Here is a 21,299-nt window from a genome sequence, read left to right as displayed (position 1 = left end):
ACTGGGTGTGGTGTCACCTGCATTTCTGGAAGCCACATCTCCAGATCAAAGAGGGCCAGAGAAGGTCCCAGGAGGGGCACCTAAAATAACACAAAGTGTCAGGGCTCTGTTGTCTTAGTCTGGGAAGGCAATGCAGAAAGAGGTCAGGATTAAAATCTATGAAACCAGGAATTGTAGACATTTATTCATCCACACCTTTACTTATGTCAGTAATAAAAATGTGTAGACAATCTAGAAAATATCTCTGTGTTTAAGTTATAGACATAAGTAAGTATAACCTCCATACTTAAGGATATCAGACTTAACAAGGAAGACAATCCTGGATATAAGGATTTACAAACTGTCAATAACATTTATAATAGTGTTATGTCTGCACTGTAGCAGGAGGTCGGATGGAAAGGAGGCAGGATCAGGATGGTTTTCACAGAGGACATGATTCCTGATTAGTGTCTTAAAGGATGAATGAAATTTCAACAGAAGAGAGAGGGAAATCATTTGGGGGTGAGAGAGGGAATTTTAATGGCATGAGTGTGGTGGAGATCCGAGCAGATGCCCCAGAATATCTAGCATGCACAGTTCCACAAGAATGCAGGTTTATCTTGCTCCACCCCTTTCCCACCTCCAGGATGAGCTCATTTCCATCTCCCACAGTTGGTCCAGCACCTTTACCAATGAACAATTTTCTCAGACAAAACACTAGTAGATATCATAAGTTCAGAGAGTTCTTCACCAGGGGCAACCCTCAGGGGTAAATGTGTCCTGGTGTCTAACCACCCAGACCTCCTCTGTGAGGTGGGTGCTTCCAGAAGGCATTCTAGGTGCTTCCGGAAGGGAAAGCAGGGTTGAGCCCTCATTGCCTACAGCAGCAATCAGAATAATCCTTCCTTGTCTTCCTCCTCTTGCTCCCTGCTCCCAACAGCCATTTCCTTTATTTCACTCCCAAAAGAAAGAGTTTTTTATATCTCAGGCTATTTTTTATTTTATTTTATTATTTTTCAGAGAAATCTAAGCTAAGACAGGGGTGGAGTGTTGTTAAGGGGAAAACTCATTTATTTATTTAAACTAATACTTGACTTTCTAAATTCATAACAATAAAATACCATGGTATACTTTATGGTCAGAGACATTTTTCAATATTCTTGAGCCAATCACTAGTTTTGTGATACTATTAATAACTACGAGACTCAGTTTGTTTATCTACTCTGTCTCTTAAAGCAAGAAAATGACACGAGATGAGGCATTTAATGTACTTATGTAAGACAGTTAATACTTCTTAACTGCTGCCATTATCGACAATAATAATAATATCGAACTGCCAACAAGAGCATCCTCCTCAAAACCTGAGTAACTATGGTGGGAAAGAGGTTTGGCTGTACTTTACAAGGAGCTTATTTTAACTCTGGTATCATAATCATAAGAAGGGTTCTGGATTGACACATCTAAAATGCAGCTAAAAAAGTCTTTGAAATGATGAGATTATTTTGATTTTTGGCTCAATATATGACAGCATGTTTGGCCAAATGGAAAGAGAAGATATTCTGTTCAAAACAGCCCTCTTAAGATGTCAGTACTTGAATTCTTTTTTTTTTTTAATTTTTCTTTTTTTTTTAAATTTTTTATTTTTTAGTTATCGGCGGACACAACATCTTTGTTTGTATGTGGTGCTGAGGATCGAACCCGGGCCGCACGCATGCCAGGTGAGCGCGCTACCGCTTGAGCCACATTAAGCACTCACAGTAAATTCATACGACACACTGAGAAAAAAAAATCATATTAGTTTATGGTCATAGCTAATCAATTTAATTCCTGAGATCAGCTCTTGATGATCATTTTCTGTTTTAAATCAAATTTGTGTTCAATGGAAACTATGCAACCAATAAGGAAATTCAAGAGAACATATCATAAGATAAAAGGAAATATCCCAAAGTCCCCCACTGTTTGAAACATAAAGGCTGTAGATTCATGAATATAGAGATTCAGGTATTTGAGAGATCATTAACTTCCTTCTTACAAAAAAAAAAAAAAAAACAGTCTGAGAAAGGAGAAGTGATTTGTTAAAGGTCGTGCTGATTATTAGTGCTCATAGGAAGTAGACTCATACTGAAGTCCCCGAATGCCGAACTCCTCATCCAGCTTTCTTCTGGCTACACCATGAAGTAGGAACATCTTGATGTTTGATTTTACAAAATGAATATTCTCAATTGGATAATGCTTATTTGAATATGCAAGTTGGAAAATGTTATCATATTTGGTCCTGACTTGGAAAGGGATTGAAGGCAAACTTAGACAAGTTTGTCTTTGATTAAATCATACCAAAACAGATGGAAGATCAAAATTAAGGATAATAATGTCACACCTCCACAGCACGACTCTAGCTTAAAGGTGGGTGTTGGACTACAGGGGTGGGAGGTTGGTTAAAGATCTGTTTCTTTATGGCAATTCCTTCTTCCTGAGTCATTGTACTTGTAACATATACACACACAACCTGCTTCTCATAATCACAAACTCTGTCTTTGCTTCTATAGAGAAGGAAAGAACAGCAATTTCAGATCTTAAGTTTTATGTGAATCTACCTGAAAGTACAAACTTCTGATTATTATTCTAAGTAATTACTTCCTTAAGAGCTTAAACATAAACACACTGCAGCACAATGTTCGTTCCTCATCCAATCTCACTTACAGAAGAAGCCTGAGTCCCATCTGCAAGGACAAAAAGAGATAATTAATTGTTTTAATTTTGATACTTGGAGGTTGCTGATGCACAAATTATAAAACAAATAGGTGATTGTGTTATTCTTCATGGGGATTCTCTAGGCAGAAAAGAAAGTATTCTGATAAAGGAATGTTAATTGCCAACTAATTATTTGGGATAAAATTTGGACATCTCTGTTTCTCATTAATTGACCAGATGAAGTCAGTCCTTAGTTGATTTTCATGCTTGCTTTTTTTTCAAACACAGATTTTTTTCTTTCAGGCTACAATTGCCAGTTACACAGGAATCATTTGAGTTTGTCAAAAATCATACCATTAACTCATTTCAACTCAGTTTAGTTTAAAAAATAAAGAGAATATAAATTGCATTATATGAAATACTTATATAATGACATAAGTAAACGTTATGAAAAATTATATGTGATATGTTTTATACTGTTTATGTAATTATACATAAAATAGTCTAAGTCAGGCATCATAATAAGTGTCAGGGATACAAAATTTAAAATGTCATAGTCTAAGTGTCTGAGTTGATTGTGCTCAGCTATACATAGCCTGATTTGTGAAGGTTCCAGGCATCTCTGAAAACAAGCTGCCAACAAGAAAGGATGCACTTGCCTCCTCCATAACCCCTCCACCCCAGCCACCCACTCTCTCAAAGCCATGAATTTCCTCGTGCCTAGTGGAGCTGTTTATGAAATAACTGTCCCTATTGATTTCTGTGTCCAATACAGGTATGCTTGCTCAGCTGCCCATCTGTTTCTTGCCTAAGGCAGGATCATTGGAAAAAATAAAGGAAAGAGAGTATGTGTGCATGCATTGGTCTGTCCATCTGTGTACGTGTGTGTGTAGGTGTGTCCATAGAGGTGTCCATGGCAAGAATACAATCATTCCTCCCTGATAGGAGACTTGATAACCTGCAACATGACCACAGGTGTGCATTAAATTTAAATTTTGCTGCCTGTTTGGAGGTTGTTGGGGCAGCAAGAGTGCCGGAGCCTGCTAGAGTTAAGGTAGGAGATCTGGTGTCCTTAGGAGCTGGATCCTGGTAAAACAGGCTGAATTATCACCCTCCTTTGCCTCATCATTTTCATCACCTGTAAAATAGGTTGATGGCTCACCACCTTTCCTACTTTATAGGTAGATGTTTAGGGGCCCTTGGGGGAATGGCCTGAGATTTCCCTGGGAACCTAACTACAGAGCAATGTATTGTTAAAGACTTGACTCCACTAGAATACCTGAGATGGAGGATATGGGTGAAGAAGATGATCAGGTAATACTGATACAGGACTGCGGAAATTATAAGGTTCTTCAAGCTGTCTCCACCTTCTGACCTGGGTTTCTTAGAGGTTGGCCTTCTTTCTTTTTCCAGTGACTACTATTCTTTGGGGCTGTTTATTCTACATTAGACCTTAAAAGCTTTTTGCCTCTTGTTGACTCCACAGACACCATTTCTCCAAAAGGCTTTGAAGAATGATCTATGAAGGAAGCTACAAAACATCTCAAGATCAATTGCTGTAATTATCTTCTGAATAATTTTCTGCCATTATTCAGGCTGTACATATTGTACATGAAAGGCTATGTTCAGCCAAACCAGAAGCTTGCTGGGTCCAGGATTTACAGCTCACTGTGCAAGAAGATTTAGAAGGCAACCCCCAGGAAATCCATCTGGAGATTGTTGAGAGGATAAAAGAAAATATAAGTTCTTTTAATCTTAATATTCTTTATGCCCTGCTCATTATGATTAGATATATCTTCTAGTTAAGCCCTCAACAAAAATAGAACTGGCAATGAAAAGACTATTTATTTTCTTTCTATTGCTAAGGGAAATAGCATGCATAAAAATAATAATAACAATATAAATGCTCCAATGCTTAGCTATTTAGAGAGTCATCCAACATCCTCATTTACTAAGTTTGGAGGAAAAAAAGAAAAGAATTCCTCTCTAGACAACAACTGAAGAATGGAAGAACACTTGTAAACTTGTTGTCACTTCTCATACTTTGTAGGCACTCAAATACTCCCTTTCTTTTTAATATATAAGAGAAAGAAAATCACTGAGTTTTCCATTTCTGTCTCCCTCAAGAACTCAAGGGAAAAATATTGTCTGAAGGGAGAAACACTAGGCAGCCGAAAAAGATCATGAGTTTCTTTCCCCGTTATTAAGATTATTACTGAGGCAGGGTTAAAGGGGAGAATAAAATCCAATATATTTGCTGTTGCATTGATCATTAATATAAACCAGCTTTGGCTCAGGTGAGACAGTAAATGCTCCTTTTCCTGGGACTTCCAACACCCAGGTGATAGGCCATCACGGGTTGGACAATAATGCATTTTAGCAGCAAATTTCTTCTGAGTCATGGCTGATGGTTCTCTGCCTGAAAGGGCTATATAAAATTATATTGAGACAAGGTTTGGAACATAACTAAGGTGTTTTCTAGTATTTTTGCAACCAGATTCAGGAAAAAAAAATCAGACTGCAGGTTGTTTGGGCAATAACAATACATGATAAGTTTTCATAATAGGACAATTCATTCTGAAGATTCCATTAGTGTCCACAGGGGTTATTTAGTTGACAATATTGGTTTAGGCAAGGTTTCTAAAGTGTCCTAAAATAAAATGGCTTAGATATAGCAACTGAGGGTCATTACTCTGCAGCCGGGAATGTGTGTTCTGGGTCTAAATTTAGCTGGGGGCTCTGCTGTCGAAGAAAGAACAAATGATCCTGCTCATAGACACAGAAAAGACCGAAGGTACTTCAGTGTTTAAAAAGCATAAACTCAGCCTGATCCCTTTTTTCTAGGCACAGGATGGATGGGATTAAGAGTGATAATGGGAAGGTTAAAAGAAGTAAGTTGAGATGAAAGGTCATGACTTCCTACCCTCCTCCTGAAGTCTTAATACCACTAATTTATACCTGGATAGAAACATCTTACTAGGACTTTACTTTCCAATATGCTCATTTTTCCCCATTCTTTCTTTCTCTTGTGTATCCATGGTTAGCACAGGTCCAACTTATATAGTGGGAATTCAGAGCCTATTGACAAATAAGCAGTCATTTTCATTTAAAAAACATACAGTGAAAAGAAGTTGACATGCCTTGCCCTGTGTCACCAAGTGAGATAGTGGCATAACTGAAACTAGAACTCGTATTTCTTGTTTCTTTGATAAAAGAGAATGGATATTTAATGAACCAAAGGTTTAGTGTTATTTCCATTATATCATAGCTATCTTCTATATGGAACTTTTTTTTTCTTTCTTCTGTGGTATGGTCAGCTAAATCCTCAATGGAATTTTTATCATGAAATTTGGAGAGTCATGAATTCAGCAAGGATGGAAAGTTCTGGAAATAATTCCAAATTTCATCAGCTGGGGTGTTTGTGTGTGTGCATATGTGTGTGTTTGAGAAATTGCTGGCAGTAAGTGTTCCTAATGGAAGGACTTCAGCTAATTCCATTGCCAGGTCAGCTGTCATGCTCTCTTGATGCAAAAAGACTTGGGAATTTTGCTCCATCTCTCCGAGGGCCACAGTACTTCAAAGCATTAAATACATACCAATGCTATCAAAGTGGGAAAAAAGCCCTAAAATCTAAGGATAATTACACACATCAAGCTAATTACCCAGAAGCACTATTAGCTAATGAGATTAGCCAGAAGCCCTGTCCAGCATTGATTAATCAAAGAATAATGCCAATGCACCTGCAGTAAAAAGGCACCTGATCTCTAACAAAAGAACGGCTTGCTGGTGTTTGGAAATACTACTGCACATTTACTTTTTACCCTTCTCTTGCTATATAGGAAGCAAAAGTCTTCTTAGATTAATGCCCCATGGGAGGTTACAATGGACTGTAAATCAAATAGTTATGTCACTCTAGACCAAAGAAACTAAACCTATGACTCAATTTCTTCATTAAAAATATGGAAATACTTATAATCTATGCCCCTCTAGTTCACAAGATTGTGAGAAAGCATTTGTAGGACTCTGAACAATCTTAGCTCCAAGCAAAATCTTTGATACTTAAAAATAGCAAACTAGTCAAATGCCCCAATTATGAAATGGCTAGTTGATATTTCTTTTGTCTGTCTCTGCAAAAAAAAAAAAAAAAAATGCTTACATTAAGAATAACCATCCATTTACAAGATATAAATAACATAAAAGGAAGTGGCCAATAATGAAATAGGAAAAAATATAAATAAATGATCATATAGAAAAATATTTCATCTTACTCATAATCAAAGTAAATGAAAGTAAATCCAATCTACAAAAAAAACCTTCTCTCACAGCCAAAGAAAGAATTTCATTCATTCAAGTTTTTACCAGGCACCAATATACACTATAAAGATGCAATGTTCATTAAATTTTTTTAAAGAATAATTACCAAAGAATGACCATGTAATTTAAAAATTCCTATGCTAAATTGCATTTCATTTTTATTTTTCTGGATGACTCTTTTTGTCCTAGGCCCCATGCAGGCATTTTTGATATGCATTCAAAAATATCATCAGAGTGATTATCTAGTGGGGTTTTAGTGTTGATGTACCAGCTAAAAGAATTCCAGTTAGTAAAAGGCTTAGAGAAAAGAGTTTATGTCACCACTTATTGGAAATCATATTTAAATGCTTTTGAACTTCAAAGACTCTTAGTAGGAAGAAATTAGCTGTTTCTTCTCATTGAATAAGGGATTTTATTTTTCACTACGAGAGGCATGGTAGAAAGGCTAATAGATGAATAGCCTGGGACAATTCTAAATTCTCTGGAGAAATCATCAAAGTCAGATGTCTCTAGGAGGCCAAGAAGATGCCATGATGAGAATCCATGTTTTCTCTTCTTCCTCTTCTTTGTGCAACAGAGTAGAATTACCATTTCTGGTATTTTTTTTTTCTGCAGAAACCAATTATTATGAGAATGTTCTCAGATTTCCTTCTATAATGAATTTTATCCACAGTAGAGGAATTACGGGGAAATTACTTTAAAGCATTTCCTTGAGTAGATAATTTGTGCATTCCTTTATGATGCTCTTTTAACACAGTGGTACCATAATCTCTTCACATATATCCCTGTTGGAGTGTATGTTTGTTGAAGGCCACAACCAGGTCCTATTGGCAAGAGGGTTTTGAACACCATAACACAGTGCCTGGCACAGAACTCAGTTCTCAAAAAATGTGGGATACGTGAGTATATCATGTCTACACTCATGGAGCTGTCACTGAAAGCTATCAAATCATTTTCCTTTAAGCCACAATTTCACATACCTATTCCTTAGCAATCTCCAATACTGTATCTGTTCTTCCAAAAGATATTTACTGATTAACAAAGTTGAACCAGCCCCTCTATTAAGTGCCAGGCATGCAGCAATGAACAAACAGCAAAAAACTGCTGCCTTTATGGAACTTCAGTTCTATGAAGGAGAAACAGATGGGGATAAAAGAGAACAATAAAGCTGGCATAGAGGAGGATCTGTGGTTGGGGTTCAGTAAGGAATGGAAATTTCCTTGTTTTAGTTAGCCTTTCTTTAAAAGGGCAAATAAAATGTGTAGAAATAAAACAAGTCTGTACATAAAAGGAGGTAGCTAAGCATAAAGACAAGCAACAGACCAGTAATATCCACTGCGCCATTCATCAAACCCCTGTCTTCCTGTGGTTGTCTTCATACCCGGTCACCTCCCTTAAGTAGAGAATGATTTTAGGCCTTTGAACCAGTGTTTCCTCTTTTCCCTGGGATGCTCTTGGCTTCTGCTGACATGGCTGCACTAGCTAAGCTCATAACATAGCCCCCTCAACCTGTTCTTCAAGTGGACAAAACTGCTGCTACTCCTGAGTATACGTGGCATGCTCTTGGGCGCCATTATTTTCATGTTCCATCATCCTAGGAAATTACATCCACCTTCCCCTGGGAAATAAAGATTATTAGTCTTCTTTTCTTAGATATGGAAGTAACTCAGAAAGTTTTTCAGTGTGCAATTTGACAATTGAAGAGACCACAACCAAATACTGCCATTTTTATTTGAGAATGCATGCTCTTTTCCTTGTGCTATACTTTTTTACCAGCAACTTTGAGATGCAATAGGTACCCAATTGTACAGAAAGGAAATAAAATTATCCTAAAGACAGACTGAGCCAATTCACATGTATACCGGAGTTTAGGTCTCTGTGAACTTGTCTACCTCATTTGCACCATTTAAGGCCCTGTGATTTTTATAATCCTGTAAATACTATGAACATTCCCACAAATTAGTAAATCCTTGGCTTTTCTGAATAAGACAAACACGATACTTGATATTAACTTTCTTCATGGTCCTAGTTATAATATGTCTTTTCTGAAAAAAAATTCTTGAGCTGTTACTACATTTGTATTTTCATACTTAAGAAGGTGAATTTTCAGACTGCATGGTTCTTTTGTACAGAATCTAAACTTTGACATAATCGGTGACAACAATTGTAAACATAGAACAAGGGTATTTTTATTATTTGTTGGACTCTATCATTCAGATTTCTTCAGATATTTCACAAGGAATAAATTGTCATGTATTTTTTTTCAATCAGTCTCCTGACCCCATAACATCTGCATTTACTGTACTTGAAGAAGGGGTTAAGAGATCAGAAATGTGGAAATTAACCTGCCAAGAATGTAAGGTAAATACTATCAGGTAAAAAAAAAATAACAAAAAAAAAGTTGAACAATAAGAAAAGAAAGACTATACTGGGGTTTTGTTGCTGGGTTCAAAAATTTGGAATTACTATTTGGAAATGTCTTCAACAGGGGCAATAAAAACATGTCAGAAATGTAAAACATCAGCCTGCTCCCCATACCTGCTTTTAAAAATTGCTCTTTGATTGAATCCACAGGGAACAGGCAAAGCCAGGCAATGGGCCTCACACAATGAAATACTTAAATATGATTGAGGAAAGGCTAGTGTTTGAAGCTGTGGCAAGAATTTATTCACAATGTTTTAAAAAAGAGGGAGGGGAGTCGAGGCGGTAGGAGAGGGGGAAGGGAAGGTGGAGAGGAAGTAGGTTGGCAGGTGGGGTTGGAGGTAGGCAAGAGCACAGAAGGGGGAAAATATTTTTTAAATAAAATAAAATACCCTGAAGTCAGATTCCTTTATATAAACCTTTGGGAACCCAATAAAAAGCTGCAACTAAATGAAAGTGTTACCAAAGCAGATGGAGAATAACATCAGAAAATCAAATGACACATTTAAAAGGGCAAAACATCAATATTACCTAAAGAACTGATCAAATATGTCATTTTGAAATGCACACCAAAGCAACAAAATCATGAAATGCATTAAAACGGTGAACTGAGGGATGGAGAGTGGGCTCTTGGTTGACTCCTGCCATGCAGAAAATCAGACGTTATGTGCCAGAATACATGAATATAAAGGGAGGCAGGTTGTTTCTCTACACATTTAGAAATTGTCAAAAAAAATATCAAAATGACGGGCCATGCTAAGAGATGCATTTGTTCCAGCCAAGGGGACTTCGTGGGTTTCCTGGACAGGCGTTCTCATGTTCTGCCTTGTCTTTGCCTCTGAGCTATGGTATCTCTTCGGCAGAGGATTCACAGATTGGAGCACCCAAGGCTAAACCTCTAAGCTCCAGACTAAGAATATGATGTGGTTTTAATAGTGGGAGCCCTTTGATGACCAGCTTATCTATGGGTGTCACCCAGCCTAGTAGACTTGTTTGCAGCAAACTCTAATCATATTGGCCAGAAGAGCTGGGCAGGAGCAATTAAATGCAAGCTCTGTGCTACCCGGATTAGGACAGTGACTGTATGTTAAACCAGCAAGCCAGCAACTTATCAAAGTAAACACATTCTCCAAGGATTTTTTTAAATGTTGCCAGAAACCTCAGATGGGGCTCTGAAAAACTTTGGAAAGTCTTTATTAGGTGCAGTGCTATGGAGGGGGCAGAGGACATGTGTCTCTGGATCTCAGTTCTGATCATATGGTGTGCCCCCCTCTCCCCATAGAATGTGATGGATAAGGGCGAGGGCTTTAGAATCAAATTGACATGGAGTTTAATCCTGGATTAGTCACTTATGAATTATAAGACTGTAAGCAATTTATTAAATCCCTCTAAGCCTCAGTTTCCTCATCTCAAAAACAGAGATAATAATGCTAAGTATCTCCTGGGAGTCATTGGAAGGATTAAATAAAATAATGCATATGAAGGGTTTAATAAGTGGCTGGCATAAAGTAAACACTCAATAAATTAAGCTATTAAATCATAAGCTGTGCAACTAAAAGGGACCTTTTCATCTAATATAAACCTCTTTATAGCATAAGAACTTAGTAAAAGGAAGCTCAGAAAACTGAAATGCCCAACCAAATTAACATCGCCCTAATGGACCAAAGCATTCAGTACCTCCAGCTCTGCCATCTTTGTGCATTAACCTCACATGCTCTTTGTCTTCATGCTCTGGCTGGGAGGCCAACATTCTCTTTCCACACTATCCACTAGCTCTTCCTTTCTATGACTGTCATCCCTAATTAGAAAAATTACTCTTATTTAGCAAAAATCAATAAATGCACATTGAGGTGTTATGAGGTGTTAATGACTGATTCTAGTTTAAAATACACATATGTGTGCCCTCCTGAGGACACTTAGGTTTCATGTAGAATGCAAAACTAATAGAACCACAGGCAAGGATTGGAAGGTGAAGGGAATGGAGACATTTTGGTTGTATATGGAAATTCTTTTCACACCCTCTTCAAATGAGGCCATAGGATCACTACACAGAGCAACTGCAAGGACACCATCCAGTTCTCTGTGAATAACCACCTGATAAACAGTGTAGCCCACAAATAGCCAACACAGAGGGCATATAAATAGATAGAAGACACTAACTCTCTGGGATTAGCCCCCAAGTTATAGAAAAGTGAATCAGGTGCCTTCAGAAATACTGATATTAATTGAAGTCCCTAAAGAAGATCAATGGGATTGAGAAGGGACAACCTAATTTAGTCCAATGTAAACTAGAGTTATTTTTAGAGAATTTCATTGCACCGAAGAAAGAAATTTCATTACGATTTTCAGAGCCCCACCTGAGGTTTTCTTAAAAATCAAAAAACAAATCTTTCTGATTTCTTAATGATAAATAGAGAATTGGGGAAGGGCCATGAGGAAAGAAAATACACACATACCTGGAAATCCTAAAAGAAAATAATAGTTCCTCCAGAAAGGAAATATGACCTACATCTGTCAAATTTTAAGTTTTCTCTACTTCACAAATTGACTGAGACCCCAGAAAACTGAGGATTCCATGGCTGTTTTTCATGAGGTTCATCTCATGTTGAGTTGGTAACTCTAGGTGCTCCAGATGCATCTGATTAAATACTAGAGGTCCATTAGCAGGTCCACTAGCAGGTTGACCAGGATCCAATTTAATAGGAAACTTTTTGTTGATTCTCCTACCCTCTGCAAAGCCTACTTTCTTCTTTCCTTCAGACCTTTGTTTCAGTCAGCCTTTGAGTGAGGCCTTTCCTGATGCCACATTAAAAATGGTGGAATGTGATGGACATCTTTATCCAAATTACATGTATGAAGACACAAATTGGTGCCAACATACTTTATATACAACCAGAGATATGAAAAATTGTGCTGAATACGTAAAATAAGAATTGTAATGCATCCCATTGTTATTTATTTTAAAAAACAATAAAAAACCCAGTAACTCCATGTCACTCCAACATACATTTCCCCCTTACTCTTCTCTAGCACTCACCACCATCTGACTTAGTCAACACCATCTATTTGCCTATCAGCTAACTATCACTATCTGGTAGACAGAACAATATTTCCCCCAAATCTGCAAATATACCTTCTATGGGAAACATGTCTTTGCAGATGTGATTGAATTCAGGATTTCCAATTATGGAGATTATCTTGGATTCACATGACAGGCCCTAAATGCAGTCACATGTATAAGAGGAAGGTAGAGGAATTTGACACTCATAGAAGAGAAGATCAGGTAAACACAATTTCAAGAGAGATTTGAAGATGGTAACCTTAAAGACTGGCAAGATGTGGCCATAAACCAAGGAGTATTGCAGCCCCCAGGAACTAGAAAAGAAAGAAATTAATCCTCCCAAGAACATCTGGAGAGAAGAAGTGTTACTCTGGCAATACAAGACATTAGACTGGCCTCTAAAACTACCAGTGAATAAATTCTTGTTGTTTAAAGCAACTGGTGCGTGGTAGTTTATTATTGTCACCTCAGGAGGCTGATTCACTCTCCTTTACTGGAATCCAAACTCCAATAAGAAAAGGACTTTTTCCTCTTTTCTAAAATGTTTTAGTATTTATATTTAATAAACAAGTGCATGGAAAATAAAAAGAATCCATGACATTTGGATCCAGATTTATTAATTCTAAAATAAAATTATTGCTAGTAGTTCACCCTTAAAGAGCCCAGCATCTACCAGTATAATTCAGCAGTTCACTCACAGTATAAGTAGGTCTCTTAAAGAATAATTTCAGGTCATATTTTAACAGAAAATTCTTGCCCAATTAGTAAGTAGCATAATTTAATCCAGGTAACCATACTTTGACCATCAAGCCTAATATTCTGTCCAGTATGTCTCAGTTCTCCTTATTTAGACACGGATTCTTTTGGAAGAATTTATGGGGCTCAGATACTAAGACTAGTTTTTCCAAAGGTAGCACACACTATCCAGTCTCATTTCTTTACAACCATATTTTATCTATCATATGTCCAACAGATTACTATTCTAATAGTCAAGGCCAGCTGCTACCACCCAAGGCTGATTCTGCCAATAATGGATTATTATAATGCATGTAGCTAATAGAGCTTATGCTGTCATAATGTGGCAGGACTAGATGGATCTCTGTAATAAAAACTAAGAATCTCTTGCATTTTTATGTAGCTTTTGCTTTCTAAGTCCATTCACATCTGTTATGTCATTTTCTCATGCCAATACTCCTGGGAATGATGGGTCCATCAGGGACAATCCTCTTCTTATTCAGATGGAAAAACTGTCAGGCAGACTGAAAAGTGTTCCCATATCCCCCTGGCAAGTGGGTGTAGTCATTGCTCTCCTAAACTGCAAGACCTCATTAGGATCAACTAGGAAATTGGTGTCACACTATGGTCTCAGCTCTGAGAGGCCAAGACAGGAAGATGGTAAGTTCAAGGTCAGCCTGAGCAATTTAGGGACACTGTTTCAAAACAAACAAACACACAAACAAATCAATAAAAGGACTGGGGATATCGCTCAGTGATAGAGCTTCCCTGTGTTCAATCCCCAGTACCAGGAGAAAAAAAGGAAGTTATGAAGAGGATCACCCATCTGATAGAGATATTCTAATCAACCAGACCTTGCTTTAAAATGAAAAATGAAATTCAGGCACTCTTACCAGAAAGATTGCAATTACTGTGTCTCCCTCTCTGTAAGCAGTGGGTCCCATCCCTCTTCTCTCTTACACTTGGCAGGTAAACTTAGTGTTTCCACTTAATGAGTCAATCAGATTGGGACCCTAATTTATTAAGCAAAGTGCAAGTGTGACAGACAGTGCAGTGTAGCAATGAAACTATCACTGGCATAAAACCAAAACAACAGTAAACATCTTACTTTTCTAAACTGAAATAGTTACAAATGGGAAAAAAAAAGATACATCTATGTTCACCAATTGTTTTCTCTAGTCCTTCTATAATCTGCTCAGAAGAGGGAAACTAAATGACAATTGCTGTAATGGGCTAGTCAGAGCCAGACATGAGCAGAATAATTTGTAGCATCTCTGTAGAATTTCTGAAAATTCTGAATTTGGCATGGGTGGGGGTGGAGTGGATAGGATCTGGGAATAACGCTCATGGGAAAAATCTTGGTCACCAAATTTATTTGGTGCAATTTTTTCAAAAGTATGTCTCTCATAAAAAAAAAAAACCTCAAATGTAGTACATTTAAAAAGAGTTATAAAATACTTGAACACCTTTTTAGAACAAAATAAGGTATTGCACTAGAAGCCATTTATTCCTAATTACACAATTTCTTTATCATACAGCACTTCCTGAGAAAGGACTATAAAGCACAGAATGGGCTGATTTAAGATATTTTCTTTCTTTTTATTGAAAAAAATGTAACAATCCAATTCCTTTTCATTCTGGAATTAAAATAAATGTTAAAGCATACTAAGAATTTCTCATTTCTGGATAATAAAATAATGATGTAATTAACAATTAAATAGCAAGCTATCATAAAAATTGTTAAAGCTACTTGTGAATAGAAATAAAACTCATACTATTTTAAGGAATTTTAAAACTGGAGATAATTATCATTTAGCTTGAGAGTGGAATCCAAAAATCTTCCAAAGCTCCTGCTTCTCCTGGTTGGTTGGTAAGCACTTTTTAAAAGTTGCTCTGACTTTGGGACCACTGATGCTTTGGGTGGAGCCAGTGATAGCCACAGGCATACTCTGCTTCTGGGGATTCATTTTTATTCCCAGTGACTTCTCCTCTAGCTGCCCTCCTTGGGACACATGGTCTAGTAGTCATGTTGTTTCTGTGTATTAGTCAACTTTCTTTAACTTGAGATTATTGGGGGGGATCCAACATGGCGGCGAGAGGGGAGGCAGCGCTTTCAGTACCTCCTCAACAACGGGGTCAGAGAGACGCATGGATACGCTTAGATTCGACCTGCTGAGAAACTCCTAGCAAAATTCCACTAAAGAGAGACCAGCCGGGAATCGGTAGGATTTTTGGAGGTGACAGTTTGCGCTAGACGAGTGAATCTCCGCCACGCAGCGCAGAGGTCTAGACCCGCCAGCCGCTGCCCGCGCGACTCGGGGACTGTCGGCTGCCTGCACCGGCCCCGCGTCAGGGCGGATAGCCTCCGAGGCACAGCGCAGCAGGAACGGTGCAGGGACTCTAGGAAGAAGTCTCTTGCCAAGCCTTCATGAAATAGTGAACCGGGAGCTGAAACCAACCAGAGACAGACCAGTCCCACCCCTACTTCGGACACTCTGGCAAGGAGCCTGGGGCCCGCCATAGCAGAGAGGTGACATCACCAAAGTTCCGCCGACAGAATTCCTTCCCAGCGGAATCCACGTTAGCAGGTGTGTGACTCCCACCCCCTCCAGATACAAGCAGCCAGGAAACCTCGGGAATCTCTCCGGGGGCGTGTCTGTAGGGAAGCAGAGGGGATTCCAGATGCCCACCTCCCCTTAACACCAGCGTCGACACCCAAGATCTTAGCCGCCAGTTTCTGGGGGCGTGCCCACCAAAGGGGTCTGGAAAAATTAAACTGTTGGTTCCCAGATCACCCCACCACAGCACTGGGGCTTAGATGAATGACAGAGAGGGTGTTCATCGTTCGGGATATAGGACACGCGGTGGGGCTGCAAGTGTAATCAGATCCTTGGGGAACCGCCTCTGGTGAACAGGACCTGGCTGGCTGGCTGGGAGGAGGAACAGGGGGAGGGGCCGGATAAGTGAAAGGGCTCTGGACTAACAGGATTGAGAGACTCCCAGGAGCCACTGTACAGGGATTTCTGTCAGCACATAGAGGGCAGAAGCTCGGCTCAGAGGGCACAGCTCCACCTATTGGAAGAGAAGAAAATGGGATTCAGCCATAGAACAGGGGATGCCAGCATGGCAGAGATCTGATGTCATCGGAGAGCGGCCGAGGAGAGAACTTCATCAGTGCCAGCGGCGACGGAAACAGTTGGTCCCCTGGTAGGGAGGGTGAGTCACAGATACCCAAGTCTCTCTCGCTTTGTCGTCGAGCCAGAGGGGAGGAGCGGGGCCACCGCCCGCGCCCGCAAGGTAGGCAGACCTGCGACCAACCTGCAGAGTAGGGGCAGAGCAGAGCCTTCGCCCACGCCCGGATCAGGCCCTGCCGGTGTGGTGGTCACGTGACCCCAATTGGAGTGGGGGCGGAGTGGAACCGCCACCCATGCGCAGGGTGAGCAGAACTGTGACCAACCTGCAGATCAGGCCCAGCGGTCCGCAGGCGTGGTAGGAGGGGCAGGGCAGAGCCGCTGCCCGCGCCTGCAAGGTAGGAAGACCTGCGACAGACCGGCGGATCAGGCCCAGGAGCCTGCCGGTGTGGTACACACATCACCCTAATTGGAGTAGGGGCAGAGCAGAGTCACCGCCCGTACCAGGAACAGGCCCAGCGACCTGCCAGCGGGGTAGTCACAACACCCCAATTGGAGTAGGGGCAGAGCAGAGCCACCACCCGTGCCCGAAAGGTGGGCAGACCTGCGACCGACCAGCGGGACAGGCCCAGTGGCCTGCCGGTACGATAGACATGTCACCCCATTTAGAGTAGGGGCAGAGCAGAGCCGCCACCCGCGCCTGCAGGGTAGGCAAACCTGCAACCGACAGGCGGATCAGGCCAGGTGGCCTGCCGGCGTGGTACACTAGTCACCCCAATTGGAGTAGGGGCAGAACAGAGCCGCCGCCATCACCCAGAACAGGCCCAGTGACCTGCCGGCGTGGTAGTCACGACACCCCAATTGGAATAAGGAGAGAGCAGAGCCGCCGCCCGCGCCTACAGGAAAGAAATGCAAGCAGTATGAAAAGACAAGGAAAGAAAGGACCACAAGCAATGCAGGTCAACGCAACTTTAGAAGAGGTAACAGCTGCAGCAGATGGAATGTCAGATAAAGAATTCAGGATATATATGCTTCAGATGATCTGGAGTATCAAGGAAGACATTAGACAGCAAAATCAGACAATGAAAGATCACTTCTACAAGGAATTACGCAAACAAATCCAGGAAGCAAAGAATCAACTATACAGGGAGATAGAGGTTATAAAAAACAAACAAACAGAAATCCTAGAAATGCGGGAAGCAATAAACCAACTTAAAAACTCAATTGAGAATACTACCAGCAGAGTAGAACACTTAGAAGATAGAACATCAAACAATGAAGACAAAGTATTTCAACTGGAAAAGAACATAGACAGCTCAGCAAGACTGTTAAGAAACCATGAGCAGAACATCCAAGAAATATGGGATAACATTAAGAGACCAAACTTAAGAGTCATTGGGATACAGGAAGGTATAGAACTCCATACCAAAGGAATGAGCAGTTTATTCAATGAAATAATACGAGAAAACTTCCCAGACTTGAAGAATGAGACAGAATCCCAAATCCTAGAAGCCTACAGGACGTCGAATGTGCAAAATCATAAGAGATCCACACCTAGACACATTATAATCAAGATGCCCAACATACAGAATAAGGAGAGAATTTTAAAAGCTTCAAGAGAAAGGAAGCAGATTACATTAAGGGGTAAACCAATCAGGATAACAGCTGATCTTTCAACAGAGACTCTGAAAGCTAGAAGATCCTGGAATAACATATTTCAAACACTGAAAGAAAATGGGTTCCAACCAAGAATTGTGTATCCAGCGAAATTAAGCTTCAGGATGGAAGATGAAATTAAAACCTTCCACGACAAACAAAAGTTAGAAGAATATGCAGCTGGAAAACCATCTCTTCAAAACATCCTCGGCAAAACATTACAGGAAGAGGAAATGGAAAATAACAATGAAAACCAACAGTGGGAGGTAGGACAGTAAAGGGGGGGGGGAAATAATCATAGAGGAAAACAAACCATGTTTAGTAACATAAATAAACAAATATGGCTGGAACAACAACCCATATCTCAATAATAACCCTAAATGTTAATGGCTTAAACTCACCAATTAAGAGACACAGGCTAGTAGAATGGATCACAAAACAAGACCCAACAATATGCTGCCTACAGGAGACGCATTTGATAGGAAAAGACATACATAGGCTGAAGGTGAAAGGTTGGGAAAAATCATATCACTCATATGGACTTCGGAAACAAGCAGGAGTGTCCATACTCATATCAAATAAAATAGATTTCAAGCCAAAGTTAATCAAAAGGGATAAAGAGGGACACTACATACTGCTTAAGGGAACCATACACCAACAAGACATTACAATCATAAATATTTATGCCCCAAACAATGGTGCAGCTATGTTCATCAAACAAACTCTTCTCAAGTTCAAGAGTCTAATAGACCACCATACAATAATCATGGGAGACTTCAACACACCTCTCTCGCCACTGGACAGATATTCCAAACAAAAGTTGAATAAGGAAACTATAGAACTCAATAACACAATTAATAACCTAGACTTAATTGACATATATAGAATATACCACCCAACATCAAGCAGTTACACTTTTTTCTCAGCAGCACATGGATCCTTCTCAAAAATAGATCATATATTATGTCACAGGGCAACTCTTAGACAATATAAAGGAGTAGAGATAATACCATGCATCCTATCTGATCATAATGGAATGAAACTGAAAATCAACGATAAAAGAAGGAAGGAAAAAGCATACATCACTTGGAGAATGAACAATAGGTTACTGAATGATCAATGGGTTATAGAAGACATCAAGGAGGAAATTAAAAAATTCTTAGAGATTAATGAAAACACAGACACAACATATCGGAATCTATGGGACACATTGAATGCAGTTCTAAGAGGAAAATTCATTGCTTGGAGTTCATTCCTTAAAAAAAGAAAAAACCAACAAATAAATGATCTCATACTTCATCTCAAAATCCTAGAAAAAGAAGAGCAAAACAACAGCAAAAGAAGTAGAAGGCAAGAAATAATTAAAATCAGAGCTGAAATTAATGAAATTGAAACAAAAGAAACAATTGAAAAAATTGACGAAACTAAAAGTTGATTCTTTGAAAAAATAAACAAAATCGACAGACCCTTAGCCATGCTAGCGAAGAGAAGAAGAGAGAGAACTCAAATTACTAGCATACGGGATGAAAAAGGCAATATCACAACAGACACTTCAGAAAAACAGAAGATAATCAAAAATTATTTTGAATCCTTATACTCCAATAAATTAGAAGATAGTGAAGGCATAGATAAATTTCTTAAGTCATATGATCTGCCCAGATTGAGTCAGGAGGATATAGACAACCTAAACAGACCAATATCAATTGAGGAAATAGAAGAAACCATCAAAAGACTATCAACTAAGAAAAGCCCAGGACCGGATGGGTATACAGCAGAATTTTACAAAACCTTTAAAGAGGAACTAATACCAATACTTTTCAAGCTACTTCAGGAAATAGAAAAAGAGGGAGAACTTCCAAATTCATTCTACGAGGCCAACATCACCCTGATACCTAAACCAGACAAAGACACTTCAAAGAAAGAAAACTTCAGACCAATATCTCTAATGAACCTAGATGCAAAAATCCTCAATAAAATTCTGGCGAATCGGATACAAAAACATATCAAAAAAATTGTGCACCATGATCAAGTAGGATTCATCCCTGGGATGCAAGGCTGGTTCAATATACGGAAATCAATAAATGTTATTCACCACATGAATAGACTTAAAAATAAGAACCATATGATCATCTCGATAGATGCGGAAAAAGCATTCGACAAAGTACAGCATCCCTTTATGTTCAAAACTCTAGAAAAACTAGGGATAACAGGAACATACCTCAATATTGTAAAAGCAATCTATGCTAAGCCTCAGGCTAGCATCATTCTGAATGGAGAAAAACTGAGGGCATTCCCTCTAAAATCTGGAACAAGACAGGGATGCCCTCTTTCACCACTTCTGTTCAACATAGTTCTCGAAACGCTGGCCAGAGCAATTAGACAGACGAAAGAAATTAAAGGCATAAAAATAGGAAAAGAAGAACTTAAATTATCACTATTTGCAGATGATATGATTCTATACCTAGCAGACCCAAAAGGGTCTACAAAGAAACTATTAGAGCTAATAAATGAATTCAGCAAAGTGGCAGGATATAAAATCAACACGCATAAATCAAAGGCATTCCTCTATATCAGCGACAAATCCTCTGAAATGGAAATGAGGACAACCACTCCATTCACAATATCTTCAAAAAAAATAAAATACTTGGGAATCAACCTAACAAAAGAGGTGAAAGACTTATACAATGAAAACTACAGAACCCTAAAGAGAGAAATAGAAGAAGATCTTAGAAGATGGAAAAATATACCCTGTTCATGGATAGGCAGAACTAACATCATCAAAATGGCGATATTACCAAAAGTTCTCTATAGATTTAATGCAATGCCAATCAAAATCCCAACGGCATTTCTTGTAGAAATAGAGAAAGCAATCATGAAATTCATATGGAAAAATAAAAGACCCAGAATAGCAAAAGCAATGCTAAGCAGGAAGTGTGAATCAGGCGGTATAGCGATACCAGACTTCAAACTATACTACAGAACAATAGTAACAAAAACAGCATGGTACTGGTACCAAAACAGGCAGGTGGACCAATGGTACAGAATAGAGGACACAGAAACCAATCCACAAAACTACAACTATCTTATATTTGATAAAGGGGCTAAAAGCATGCAATGGAGGAAGGATAGCATCTTCAACAAATGGTGCTGGGAAAACTGGAAATCCACATGCAACAAAATGAAACTGAATCCCTATCTCTCGCCATGCACAAAAGTTAATTCAAAATGGATCAAGGAGCTTGATATCAAATCAGAGACACGCCGTCTGATAGAAGAAAAAGTTGGCTACGATCTACATTCGGTGGGGTCGG

The sequence above is a fragment of the Marmota flaviventris genome, chromosome 12 (assembly GCF_047511675.1).
Source record: "Marmota flaviventris isolate mMarFla1 chromosome 12, mMarFla1.hap1, whole genome shotgun sequence".
Taxonomy (NCBI): domain Eukaryota; kingdom Metazoa; phylum Chordata; class Mammalia; order Rodentia; family Sciuridae; genus Marmota; species Marmota flaviventris.
The sequence above is the reverse complement of the archived record's forward strand: the minus strand, read 5'-3'. Positions refer to the sequence as shown.